We start from the raw sequence: 12,771 nt of genomic DNA, 5'->3' as shown, positions 1-12,771 counted from the left end.
AGGCCCGTCATGTTAGGGAATGAACAGCATGTTATTGTTATTGCGGTTTGAAGCAATGTCACCCATAAAATTACTTTCTCGAATTGCGTAGTGAACGATGTCGCTTCGTTGGCGGTACACTGGTATGCCGTGAAGACAAAGTGCCAATGTAGCCAGCTTTCAACCGATGGTTATATTTTAATATTCTGAAATCTTCTGATATGTGTAAGGGAAAAACCAGAATAGTATCGCTAAAATTTAACTCGCGCTCCCGCGAAGTATTCTTGCAACAACTATTTCTTACTTTTTTTGGTCGATATGTTCTCAGTGATGGGTAGTTCTGTAGGACTACTCGAATCCCAGACCGAGCGAGATCCTACTATCTCACCACGGCGTGCCACTCATGGCAATGTTTCAGTATCTACACAGATAAAAAGAAAAAAGCCGAAAGAAAACAAAATAATGCATTGTACCGTGATGCCTTCCCGTTCTCGTGCTGCCATTCAAACCAATTAAAACTAGACCGGAGTGGCAGTTACTATAGCTACTGAGCATTCGTATTCTTCATTGGCTCACCACGGGCTTGCAATATTGGACCAATATTGGCAGTTTCATTGGCGTATTACCAGACCTTTGTTGCACGGCCTATATATTGGACCAAAGTAACTTATATTGGCTGCCAATCTTGGACCGAGATGGGACCAATGATGGTGTGCTGTTTGTAGAGTCATGTTGACAGTTACCAAACTAGATCTCCGTAGGCATGTTGTGCTTGCACCACATCACGTAAAACTGCCTTCATATCGTGCATTCGTGCTGCCCAAACTCGAATGCGCATCGGCCATATGGGATCTCCATCAAGAGTACTTCATTCAAGCATTAGAGTCAGTTCGAAATGTGCTTCATTACAACTAACTATTCCAGAGACGCGAGTGTTTCACGTATAAAGAAAAACCTTGACGTTGATCTTCTCTCGTCAAGACGGTTGATAGCCAGGCTGTGTCTCTTCCATAAAATGTATCACAACACAAACACTCGCGATCGTCTCCTAGTCCCTGCTAACTACTACATTTCATCTCGTCTAGACCACATCCATTTGATTAAGCTTTTCCATTGTAATATCACTTCCTTTCTGAAATAATTCTCTCGTAAAACAACTAGTGATTGGAATCTTCAGCCTGAACATGTTTGTCGTACACACGACACTGCTGGTTTTAAGACAGCTCTTCTCCAATGCAGGGCTTCAGATTCATCATGCTCTTCCCATGGTGCACCTGGTCTTCTTTCCTTGTCAGTTCGATATTTCTTATTTACTTTTTGTAATACTTTTGTTGTGTGTTTCTATTCTACTTTTTCCTACGTGCTACTCACCACTCCGTTATGTAATACGCTCTTGAGGTCTTTAAAGTACTTAAATAAATAAATAAGTAAAGTCACTTATTTCTGTTTCAGTTACATACAGTATAATTGGAACGAGGTCCGGGTAAAAACAACTCTCAAAATAAATGGTTATTGTAGCGCTCGTAGTGTCGATCGTCGTAATTGCCAGTGCATCTAATGCGCGTTTGTGATAAGCCGTTGTATTTTCTCGGTGTTTTCTCGAGTAAGCTCAAACCGGTTGAGTGCCAACATACTCCTTCAAAAACAACAAATGGTAGTTTGCGCAGTAACAACTGTCTAAAGAACGACATGGGGACGTCTGAGGCTGGTCCAGTGATAAGACCTCACTTAATTGTGGTTCTAACGTGAAAGAACTGATGTTCTGAGGCTGGAACAACACAGAGAGGAGAAATAGATACAAAGTCTCAAATTGCCTAAGAAATTAACGGGAACGATGGAAGTGACTGCAAAGATTAGCCAGCTGTAGGACTCGAACCCACTCGATAATCCAGAAGATGTGGGTTCGAGTCCTACAGCTGGCTAACCCCTTCAATGGTTTCCATCTTTCATCGTCGTGGTTGTAAGTTACTCCCTCAAAATGTATACAGATCAGTATATTGCAGTAAGCTCAGGTGGCACGGAGGGTTAAGATGATCACTTTCCACGCCCAGACTGGGACGTGACACGGGTTCGAACCCCCTCACCGGCTGTGCTGCCTGATGTTCTCCCTGCGTTTTCCGAATACTTTCCAGGCGAATGTCGGCCCAGTTCCCCCTGAAGTCGGCCCAGGACACATACTAACCTCCCCCCCACTCCTTCCTGCTGTCCTCTCTCCATCTGTCCACATCTGTATGCTCCTCATAGCCACAGTTGCTTCGCGGCGTTAACGCGGAAGGAAATAAAAGTATATTGAAACTATACAACTACAGGTTGTTCGAACAAAATGGACACTACTTTTTCAGAATATTTTATTAACATAATTATCTAATTACACAAGTAACTACCCTGATTACGCTTCACTTTTATCTAACACAGTAACAACCTAGATGCTGTGCGTGCAAACTAGCGTTATAAGTATGTAAAAATATGCAAGAAAAATGTACAATCTAGCAGCCGTTCGTAAGTATATGTACACATATCAGGCGAAATTCGACGGAAGAAAGAAATGGTTTATTATTTACACTATTTGCATTATCTGAATCCCTCGCTGAAAACACGAGGTTCCGTATAGCAACACGCCCATACTTGCCGCATATCTACCGATTAGACCAATGACGCAGGAATTCCTGCTCCCCTAGCGAAAAAGAGAGGCGGTGCTCAAGGAAGTCACGGAGCAAACCCATAACGAGGGTAAGTCTGGGATGCATTGCTCGAATACCGGCTGTTCTGAGCTACAGCCAGACATCGGGACTTCTAGAGCACGTATGACACAATAACAACAATAATACTTATTATTATTATTATTATTATTATTATTATTATTATTATTATTATTATTATTATTATTATTATTATTGCCTAGTACTAAAATGGTCTGCTTTCGCCAACGCTGCTTAAACTTAGATGAAGTTGACCGAGATGAAACTTAAACCGAGATGAAGCCTTGTTAAAACTTTTCGCTGAATTCTTTTTTGTAACCGTTAGTTTGTTGCGTGATGAATGTTCCAGTAGCAATAACTCCCTCTCGTGAACCATAATTAAACGTTTAATTAAAGTTAAGGGAACGTTGATCTCGGTTCAGGTGTGAATCGGCGTTGGTGAAACCGGGTTAAAATAACGCAAACGGAGGTTACCTAGTGGACGAAATCAACTGAAAAGCTTCCTCGCGTATTTTCGTCTAATTCTCGTTGCCCATTGCTCTGCCTAATACCCTAAACGCGCTGACTCGCGATCCGCATCGCGTGAAATCGTGATTAGGCAGCCATCGTGATCGCCCTCAGATGCGTTCAATGCGAGTCTCGCCGATAGAGATCAACAACACTTCTCCCCCGTTCGCGAACGTGATCACGCACTCCGAAAAGGATAGGCGCATGCGCAGAGGATCGTTTTCTCCCTCGCCTACTCGCAACCCCTCTTTCCGGTTCCCGACTGGCAAGATGGGGATAGAGTCATTAAATAGGGGTACAGGGTCTCGCAGACAATCCTTGCCTTTGCTGACCAAGAGCGAGGGAAGCTCCGCCTCCTGGATGCCGGCCAATTGGAAGGAGTGAAGGTCAGGCACCTACCAAGCCTCTGCTCTCGACTAAGAGATGGCGCAGCTTTACCGTTGACTCTAGTTGGTTCGTGTGTGTCGCAAGGCTTCTGCCATAGCGCACCAATCTAGCCGATGGCTTCGCAGTCCGTCAACATGAAAACGACCACTGGAATGTTATGTAGACATCGTTATCTGCAGCCAGAAAATGTAAAGTTGCGAATATATAATTCACTGTTTGTCTCTAGATATCGTTATTGTTTTATGATGTGGGGTACTACCACTCCCAGAAACATAAATGTAGTATCTGTCCTGCAAAGAAGAGCCTCGAAAATTATCGCTGGCTCGCGTTATCTTGAGCATTCCAGAGAGGTTTTTAAGTGCTATAACAGTGTGCCAATTTCACAGTTTTTTAATTATAAATTGACATTAACGTATTTCCAAGTGTTCGTGATAATCGTGCCGAATTCTTGTATTTGTGTAATCTTCGGAAACGTTCTTGTTCCTATCAGCTTACAGACGTACAATTTGATGTACCGATATCTAGAACTAACTACAAGAAACAGTCTCTACAGTACATGTCACCGTCTTTGTTCAATCAGTTTATAGATGCGTCAGTAGAAACTTCCTTGTTTTCGAAACCGGAATTTTTCGATTTCTGTATATCCGGGGATTAATTGAATTTCTATTTTTTATGCGCTTCTTCTGCGTAATTTCTCTATAATGCTGTCGTATGATGTATTCTTCGGAGCAGAGTCTTCGCCAGGCCTTCTCGTCAAGATGCTGCATTAATCCACCGAATGCGACTCGATGTGGCCTTCACAGCTCAGTGGCGTTACCGCTTGAGACAAGTTGACTCTCCCACCTGCTGCCACTGTGGTGCTCTACAGTATCTGGAGCACATTCTTCTTCATTGCCCTCACTACCAACCTTCCCGAACCGCACTCTCAGTGTCTGTTAGTCAGCTGGGCTCTCGCCCCTTCTCACTATCGAAATTGCTTGGTCCCTGGCCCAATCCAGTCCAGCAACGATCTGCGCTCAAAGCTCTTTTGACATTTCTGGACGCCATCGGACTTCGATCGTTATTGTGAAGGGGCTCGTTATTTTATTCCCCCCATTGCCCTGGACCGGCCATCCAGAAGATGTGGGTTCGAGTCCTACAGCTAGCTAACCTTTTCAGTGACCTTCATCTTTCATTGAAAAATGCTGTTGATTCACCCATAAGAAATCAACGTTGTTTTCATGGGTGCATTTCCCAGGCGGAACCTGGATGTAAAACATTCTGGGAAAACGTTGTGCAGTGCACATTCCTTGTCGCGTAATTTTTCTACAGAGAATCGTAGTAGCGCTAACGTTCCCCTCTTTGTCGTTGGTCGGTCACCGAGGAAAGTGCGGTATATCTATGCAGTGTGGGCCACGCGTTGAAATTCTATGTGTGACCTACGTTAATCTGAAGTGGAAGCTTTGCATTCCACATTCTATAACCATATACTTAACGTTGGAGTTCCATTCCATGCGCCATGTGTGTTGCCTGGGACGTGAAGTCTGCCACATCGATCACGTTCCTCCAGAATACTCACAGATATAGTTCCAAACTGAAGAAAGACAGATTATGTACGCTTGAGCTGAGCTTCACACATTTTCGCTTATCATGACACACTGGGGTATCCTCGTGCCAGCGTGTCACTTCCTTAAGGACATCGGATAACGTCTTAACTGTTGATTTTATCGTGTTATCATTACCCTTTCCTTGCATATAGACTTTTACGCCACTTTACTGGGAAGCGGAGTTAAACTGGTCGTTTACATAATTAACAGCTTTGCAGTATCAATAGTTCAGCGGTTGACTGATAATATGCCATTACAATGTGATATCGCCATCGCCGACATTTATTTTGGTTTTAAACAGGAGTCTCGGACTCGCTCAAAAAAAAGCGTGGCCACAAGGGAGCTGCCATTCGTTGGTCATGGAAGGTGTTGCCTTCCGTTGGCTTCTTCATTCCGCTAAACTTGACGTGTTCCTTTTCCTAAATTCATCACTCGCTCTCTAAATTCAGCGCACTATGCGGGTATCTCATATGTCTTTGTTAAACAAATAGGCAGTGAATATTTTCCCACTACATCACTCGCTTCTGTGTTGTCGTCACATTATTATCGCGAAACTGGACAGACCAGAGCATGGAATGGTGAGTGGTTTCGTTTTCGCCATTTCCGGTTCCCGTTGGCGCGCAGAGCAGCATGGAGATGTCGGTTTACCGCACTGATCTCTATAGTATAGGCTGGATCGCGCACAGGGTGGTCCACAGCGTGGTCACCGGCCGCCATATTGGTGGGCCCATCGCATCCTGTCGTCTGCATTTAGTGCAAGCGGTGCTGCCCGTATTTTTTTAAAATTTCCTTTAAATTAAAGGGCATGTCATGCCAGTTTGTTGCAGCTTTGAGTACACTTCACGCGGACAGAGAAAGAGGGATAACTTTTCGCGGGTAAGCTCTTTATTTTGAAGAAAAATCTGTTTATTCGTATCGCGTGCATCTGACAACTCGGACTTGTTTGCATTGCTACTTCGCTGGTGCCATTGCGTACTAAGAAAGTATGTGTGGCTGCTCCTACAAATCTCAAGACCATGTATTTTCTATAAACAATGCGCTTGTGCTTGCAGGTTCCCCTCACAGTCGCTCAGCTGTGCCGAAGAACCGGATGCAGAACTTACGCCAATATGCCAATTTGTTCCACTGTTCTTTTAATCTGTGAGGTACGGTGGAAGTAAATAAACTGCTGTGTTAACCTCGTATGTGCAGTCGCTCCTACAGCGTGTGTGATATGTCATGCATGTGCATGCTCTTCGTGCACAGCGATGCGAATTTCTGCAATGAAATACGCTGACAGCTGAACTTCTGCAAAACACTCGTGACAATAGATGAGGAACGGGGAGTTTCATTGCCAGGGTCCATACTCCACCTCATTGCTAGTGGTGATGTGGCGAATAAAATAACGAGCCACGCCACACGAAAACCGAACAACAAACGAAAACAAACAAAAAATATAAAATCGGAAGTACCTTACAATAACAAACAGCGTGAAACCTTTCTGAGTAAAAATAATTAATTTTATAAGTTGACATTCACCAAATTCACCATCATGCATACGTGCCCTGTGCACGGCAGTTACGACCCCCTATTCGGAATACAGGCAACGGAGAAGAAAAAGAAGGCAATTATTACCATTACAAACTACAGGAACACGACTAAAGCACGTTTGGAATACATCAGCACACTGATTCCTAGGAAAGATGCGTGCTAATCAGCAATGAGGAGCCTTTAAAGCGCAATAAATACCCCAAATCAAATCGCTCCCCATTGTTTCCTATGGGAGAGCCGGCGCCAGTGGGCCCTCCAACATGGCGGCCGGTTGCCGCACCTCTCTCCCACGAGCCCCTCTCCTATGCGCGATCCAGCCTTTACACATAGAGATCAGTACCGTGTGTATTCGTCTTTGGATTATTGTTGTCTTCGGAAATACATGCCTACATTTGTTACGATGCATAACGATTTATTGATTTCGCTCGCAAAGCATACAGACGCCACTTCAACGCGTCATAGGCGGTAAACATCTTCATGTGTGTTAGTCGAAGGCAAAGGGATGGCGGTGTCGCATGTAATCTCACAGATAAAATATGATTCACGTTTGATATGACAACGTTTACCTTGCGATTCTGGTAGCACTACTGAATTGTGCACGTATTCCGAAGGTTCGTACATCGGGACGTTGTTCCCTCCATCGGTTCGTTTCCCCGTTTGTTATCCCACGTGACTACACAGGGTTGACAACAAATGGAGCAGCTCCGCTGTAGTTAGTGGGCAGAAATTCGTCCACTAAAACTGTACATGACCAACAGATGGTTGCGCCCGGGAGGCGACGCTCGGGGCTAGGAGAACCCCGTTGATGGCGCGCCAAGTACGTTGTCTAGAGCAGTGTATCCCAAAGTGTGGTCGCGGACCCCTGGGGGTCCGCGAAAGTGTCCGTGGGGGTCCGCGACCGTCTCTCACATTTCAGTGAGGATTTTCGTCCCCACAAACACGCGCTCGTACATGCTGGCCGATTTCCAAACACCCAGGACTTCCAAAATTGCTACAAGCATGCTTCAACGGCTAGCTGCTAATTTCTGATAGAAAAGTCCTGCAATGCACGTTTATCCGCGTCATACACATACAAACAAGAAGAAGAAACCAGTCCGGAATCGTTTCTGAAGCTGTATCGAAAGCACGCAGCGGCTGACGAGGTTGCTGGTTATGCACTGGCTAGCATGGGAAATACATTGCGTCATATCGTTTTGCTTCGAGTTCGAACTGACTGAGAGTGTTCCTGTGTTTAGCGCATTTTATATTTGGCAGCCTGCGGACCTCTTGCAGCGATGGTGGCACTACAGGTGATACCTCTGTTTGGTATTATCAATCTTGAGAGTTGACAAGCAGTGCACCATCGAAGAAAAAGTACGGAATGTAGCAATGTGTTATCTTGGCTCGAAACGGAGCAGACAAACATGCAATTGCGTACCCTGTATACGCTGTAATATACCCTGCCGCGCATATTAAACGCCGTCTGCAATGCAGTGTACACAGCGCGTATCCCGGTATATTTGTGTGTGTGTGGGGGGGGGGGGGATCCGTGAATTGGTTCTCATCGCTTCCGGGGGTCCGTCACCGCCAAAAGTTTGGGAAACGCTGATCTAGAGTTTCCCTATATTAACTCTATGATTTTAAAACTGAGCCGTCGTCGTCGTCATCGCTGCGTGCCGCTAAGCGGCGGGAGTGGCGAACACTTTCCTTCTCAAAGTTTGTGTCACACCGGCAACTTTGGATAACAGCCAGTGATTATATGGAGCCCCGGTCGCTCTGTAACTCAGTTCTTATAGCGATATTCGCAGTAACATTTCAAAATTTTCGAACCATGGGATTGGCGGTTCCGTGGGACTGCCTGCCTAGCATTAGTCGGTCCTGCTCTTCGTTTTAAGAGCGAGGGCAGTAGTATTTTCGAAGTGTGATGTGGGCAAGCTTTCGCTTGTCGCATCCTACAGTTGGCAATGGGTGCGTTTTCTTATTCAACCCGAGTAGCCAGGAGTTGGGTAACGACGTCAGAGCCTTTATCATCACGTGACTCCAGAGTAACCACCTTTGATGGCAATTTCCGAACGGCTAGAGTTACTCTGCCCTCAAAATGGCGGACTGACCTGACGGGCGAGACGATGTGGAAGTGCTGGCAGACACTCTGTTTAACAACTTAACGCAGATGCGTACACTCCAGCAGATTTTGAAAATGCTCGACAGTTTTTAACCAGTCCTACATTTCGAAAATGAACACCACCCATATTGTCTGTCAACAGGACGGTTGGTAGCAGACGACGCATCGTCGTCTGCGAGCTTGTGTGTGACGTCAGAACGACGGCTGCCCTTCTTCAGAGCAGAGTAGAGTAGAGTTGTCACTCCCTGGATACTCTGGCTAATTTTCGCCGCAGAGTTATGACATCATTTCCGCTAATCTGGCTACTCTGGCTATTTTTCGCCGGCTGAGAGTAACTCGGAGTTGCCAGAGTTGAATAAGAAAACGCACCCAATACAACCTTTATCTCCTCGGAAGAACGGAAAAGCTCTGAATTCATCTCCATTTCTTAAAGGGACCATAAGCAGGCCGCAAAACATTTCACAACTCATGGGACCCCGTGAAAGAACGCTGGTCATAATACCCAAATATTCATTTCGTTCGGCTTATGCCAGCTCGCAGTGACCCATATAACTGCTTTCAACGATGAGTAACCAGCGAGCCTCTCTCCATCACGCATACGTCGCATGGCTACGTAGCCCTTTGCCGTCCAATCGCCGGGCAGAGCTCCGAACATGACGTTTCAAATTACCAGTCAATAAACACGCTTCATTATCAGCTGTAACCATAGGGTTCTCACAATAACTAGAAACCAAGCCAGCGGAGAGGAGTATGTCAACATGTGGGCCGCCGTGATCGATACGGTAGGCCTAGCGTGTTACGAACGGTGGCTCCTACGAGTTCTCTGCGCCGCTCCTTCGTGTCGCAGCATAAGGTTTAAAACGAACGATGCTCGTTCCCTGCTTCGCACACGGCATGGCAGGCGGAACCCAGCGGAAGCGATTTGCATTGGATTGGATATCATTGCGCCGAACGCACCGCCGGGTCTTCACACTTCGAAAGGCTGCGGCAAATCCGGCCGAATCCAGAATGTCGGTTATGGCGCCTCCCGGGCTTGGACATTGGGAGAGGGTATCGCCCCCGTACAACTACTTTGCTCACCCCCATCACTCTCTCTCCCAGCTTTTCTTGTATAGCCTCTCTCCTTATGATTTCTATGGCTGTTAAGGTGGAGTGCTCCGTTTGTTTGTATGGAACTTGAGTCTGCGCTCCGTGGTTCCGTAACTCAGCGTCATGATATCTCCAACGTTTTCGCCTGCGTAAACGTCTGCAGTTGGGCGTTCGACGCGGTTCGAACCCGGTTTCATCCTGGGTGACATGGCCAGCAGGCTAACCACTGCACCAGGCGAGCTGGTGACGCGACGCCGCGTGACTCAAACCAAAGTACGGCAGCGCACTCGTCAGGACCATTCGAAGATGAAGAAGACAGCCCATGGCGTTCCTACATAAGATTCCGGAACTGTAGTGCCAGATATCTATTCGCGATCGCGGCGTGCTACTGCGCGGAATACTTTGTACGCGAATGATACCTAAATTGAATGCCTTTGTTTCTGAGTATGAGACTGTAACTGTTTTGATATTGAATAGAAGAAGACTCCTATTCATCTAGTCCATTTCCCCAAGTGGAATAAAATCATACGCGGAATCCTTGATTGTAATTGGTGAAAAAATTGCCACATCAAAATGGCGTCAAGTTAGAGCGCAGGGCGCAGCTAAAATGCGAAAGAGTGCGGCGAATATTTCAACCGCATGCAATCACCTTTTGGTTTTGAGCGCTAGTAATAGACCTCTACCTGTTTGTAAACAAATGACATCATAATGTTCGACAGCGCCACGAATTTGGAAGAGTTGAACCACGTTCAAAGCTAGTAGTAGCGAACAAGGTCGCGCCCGAAAGCCACGGTCTTGAGGGGATTACGATGATCTCTGAAAGGGACGCGACCTTCTCTCCTACTTTTCTTTCAACAGGAGGCAGCGAACAATTGCCAATTCGTAGAACCCAGCACTCCCCTTCCGATCTGTTTCGGTCTGTCTACCAACGTCATGATGACGTTGATAGACAGACGAGGTTTATTGCAAGCAGTTTTTACTGTCGAAGTTGCAATAATATAACGCAGAGAAATGCGCACCTTTTATACCTGTTTACGGTTCTTTTAATGTATCGAAAGGCCTTGGTGAGCGACTGTCTGCACGATGCTGTTTATGGCCCTTGCGCGGCCCTTTTTCAGGGGTCATCTCACGACGAGCTTGTTGTCAGCCGAGAGTGTCTACTGCCGGCGTAACAAATGGAGCATAACGAGAGGATAGAGAGGTAGCAAGCGAACTGGTGGTATAGATCCATAACTTAAAAACCCGAGACTAGGGGACAAAAAACAACAAACACAGACAAGGTCTCAAACACAGCTGAAAGTTTACTTACAGCACAAACATATAAATTCTGAGAGTCTTCTTGGGGCCCTGGCATCTTTTCATGGTAAAAAATGTCACGCATTGTCCTTGGTGCGTTTCCAGTCAAAAGCGGGTATTTCTGTCTCGGATTTTCTTCGAGTTCCAGAATTGTATCTTAAATCAGCTGCTATAAGTATTGATGGAGAATTGTTTACCCAAAAGACTGGCATCTGTATTGGTTCTGCCTTTGCACCGGTATTGTCCGAAATTTACCTGCGTACTGTTGATACTGCTGTCATGTCATTTATGTCATTTTCCACTGCCTCTCCTCTTGTAAGAAGGTTTGTCGATGATTTGTTGCTGTTGTCAAACGAAGAGTCCATCATTTCTGACTGTGAACGTGTTATCAAGTATGTCGCTCCCGACCTAGATTTTACTGTTTGAGAGAGAGAGAGAGAGATTTATTTTATTGATCCATCAGTGTGTACAAGTTATTTGGTAGGACCGCTAGGCGAACCTGTATTGCGGTCCCGCAAATCTGATGTAATGCTAAATGTGCATACAAATTAAATATATAGATGAGCAAAACAAAAGTAACAACATTGTAAGTACAGTCCTACATGAAGAAACAGTGTCAGTCACGACAAAAATATGTTAGCTCACATCTTGCTTGAGAGCATATTTCTAAAAATATGAAGGCTAGTCGCTTTTTTAACCTCAGATGCAAGTTCATTCCAATTATTGCCTGCGAAATATCTAAATGAATGTAAACCATAATTAGAACGTGGACGAGGAAGTTGAATACAATAATCGTTATTCCTTAACGTATATGGGCCTGTGCAATAACTAATAGAGATTAATGAGGATTTAACCATGTTATGAAGAAGTTTATACATCAAGAGAAGACACTTGTACTCGAGTAATGAGAAAACATCTTTAACATTAAGAAATTGAAAGGCGAAGGTAATTGAGTCAAATGGTGAAAGACCCATTATAATTCTCAAAGCTTTTTTCTGAAGCAGATACAGCGGCGTAAGATTTGATTTGTATGTAATACCATATGCTTCGATACAATAAGAGATATGACTATGGATAAGAGCGAAATAAACATTTAACGATACACTGATAGGAACTAAATATTTTAGGCGGGACAACGCAAACAACCTTTGTGAGATTTTTTTTCGAACGAAATTTATATGAGGTTGAAATGTTAAACACGGGTCTAGATATAACCCTAAGAATTTTACTGTATCTACTGCTTGTAGCCGAGTGCCACAGTACCTAATGTCAAGATTTTGATGAGCAATCCTCCTCTGCCTGGGGTGAAAGACCATATAACACGACTTTTTTTCAGCTTATTTGTCGCCATCCATTGGGAAAGCCTGTTAAGAACTAGATGGGTAGAAATCCAGCGAACCGGTAGAGATGTAGGAAGGGAGTTGCCTCAGGACAGAAGCCGCCGATATTTCGAACAGAGACTGTTCTTCTTCTGGGCACCGTCCTCATCATTGGCATGGTATTTAAAGGGTTAGGTGTGACGTGTTTAAAGGTTCATGCGAATTGTGGGTCAACAGCCCGGAGGGAAGAAAGGTCCGTACGGGTTTTTACGGCGGGA

This window comes from Ornithodoros turicata, unplaced genomic scaffold (assembly GCF_037126465.1).
Source record: "Ornithodoros turicata isolate Travis unplaced genomic scaffold, ASM3712646v1 Chromosome44, whole genome shotgun sequence".
Lineage (NCBI taxonomy): Eukaryota > Metazoa > Arthropoda > Arachnida > Ixodida > Argasidae > Ornithodoros > Ornithodoros turicata.
Note: the sequence above shows the minus strand (reverse complement) of the source record.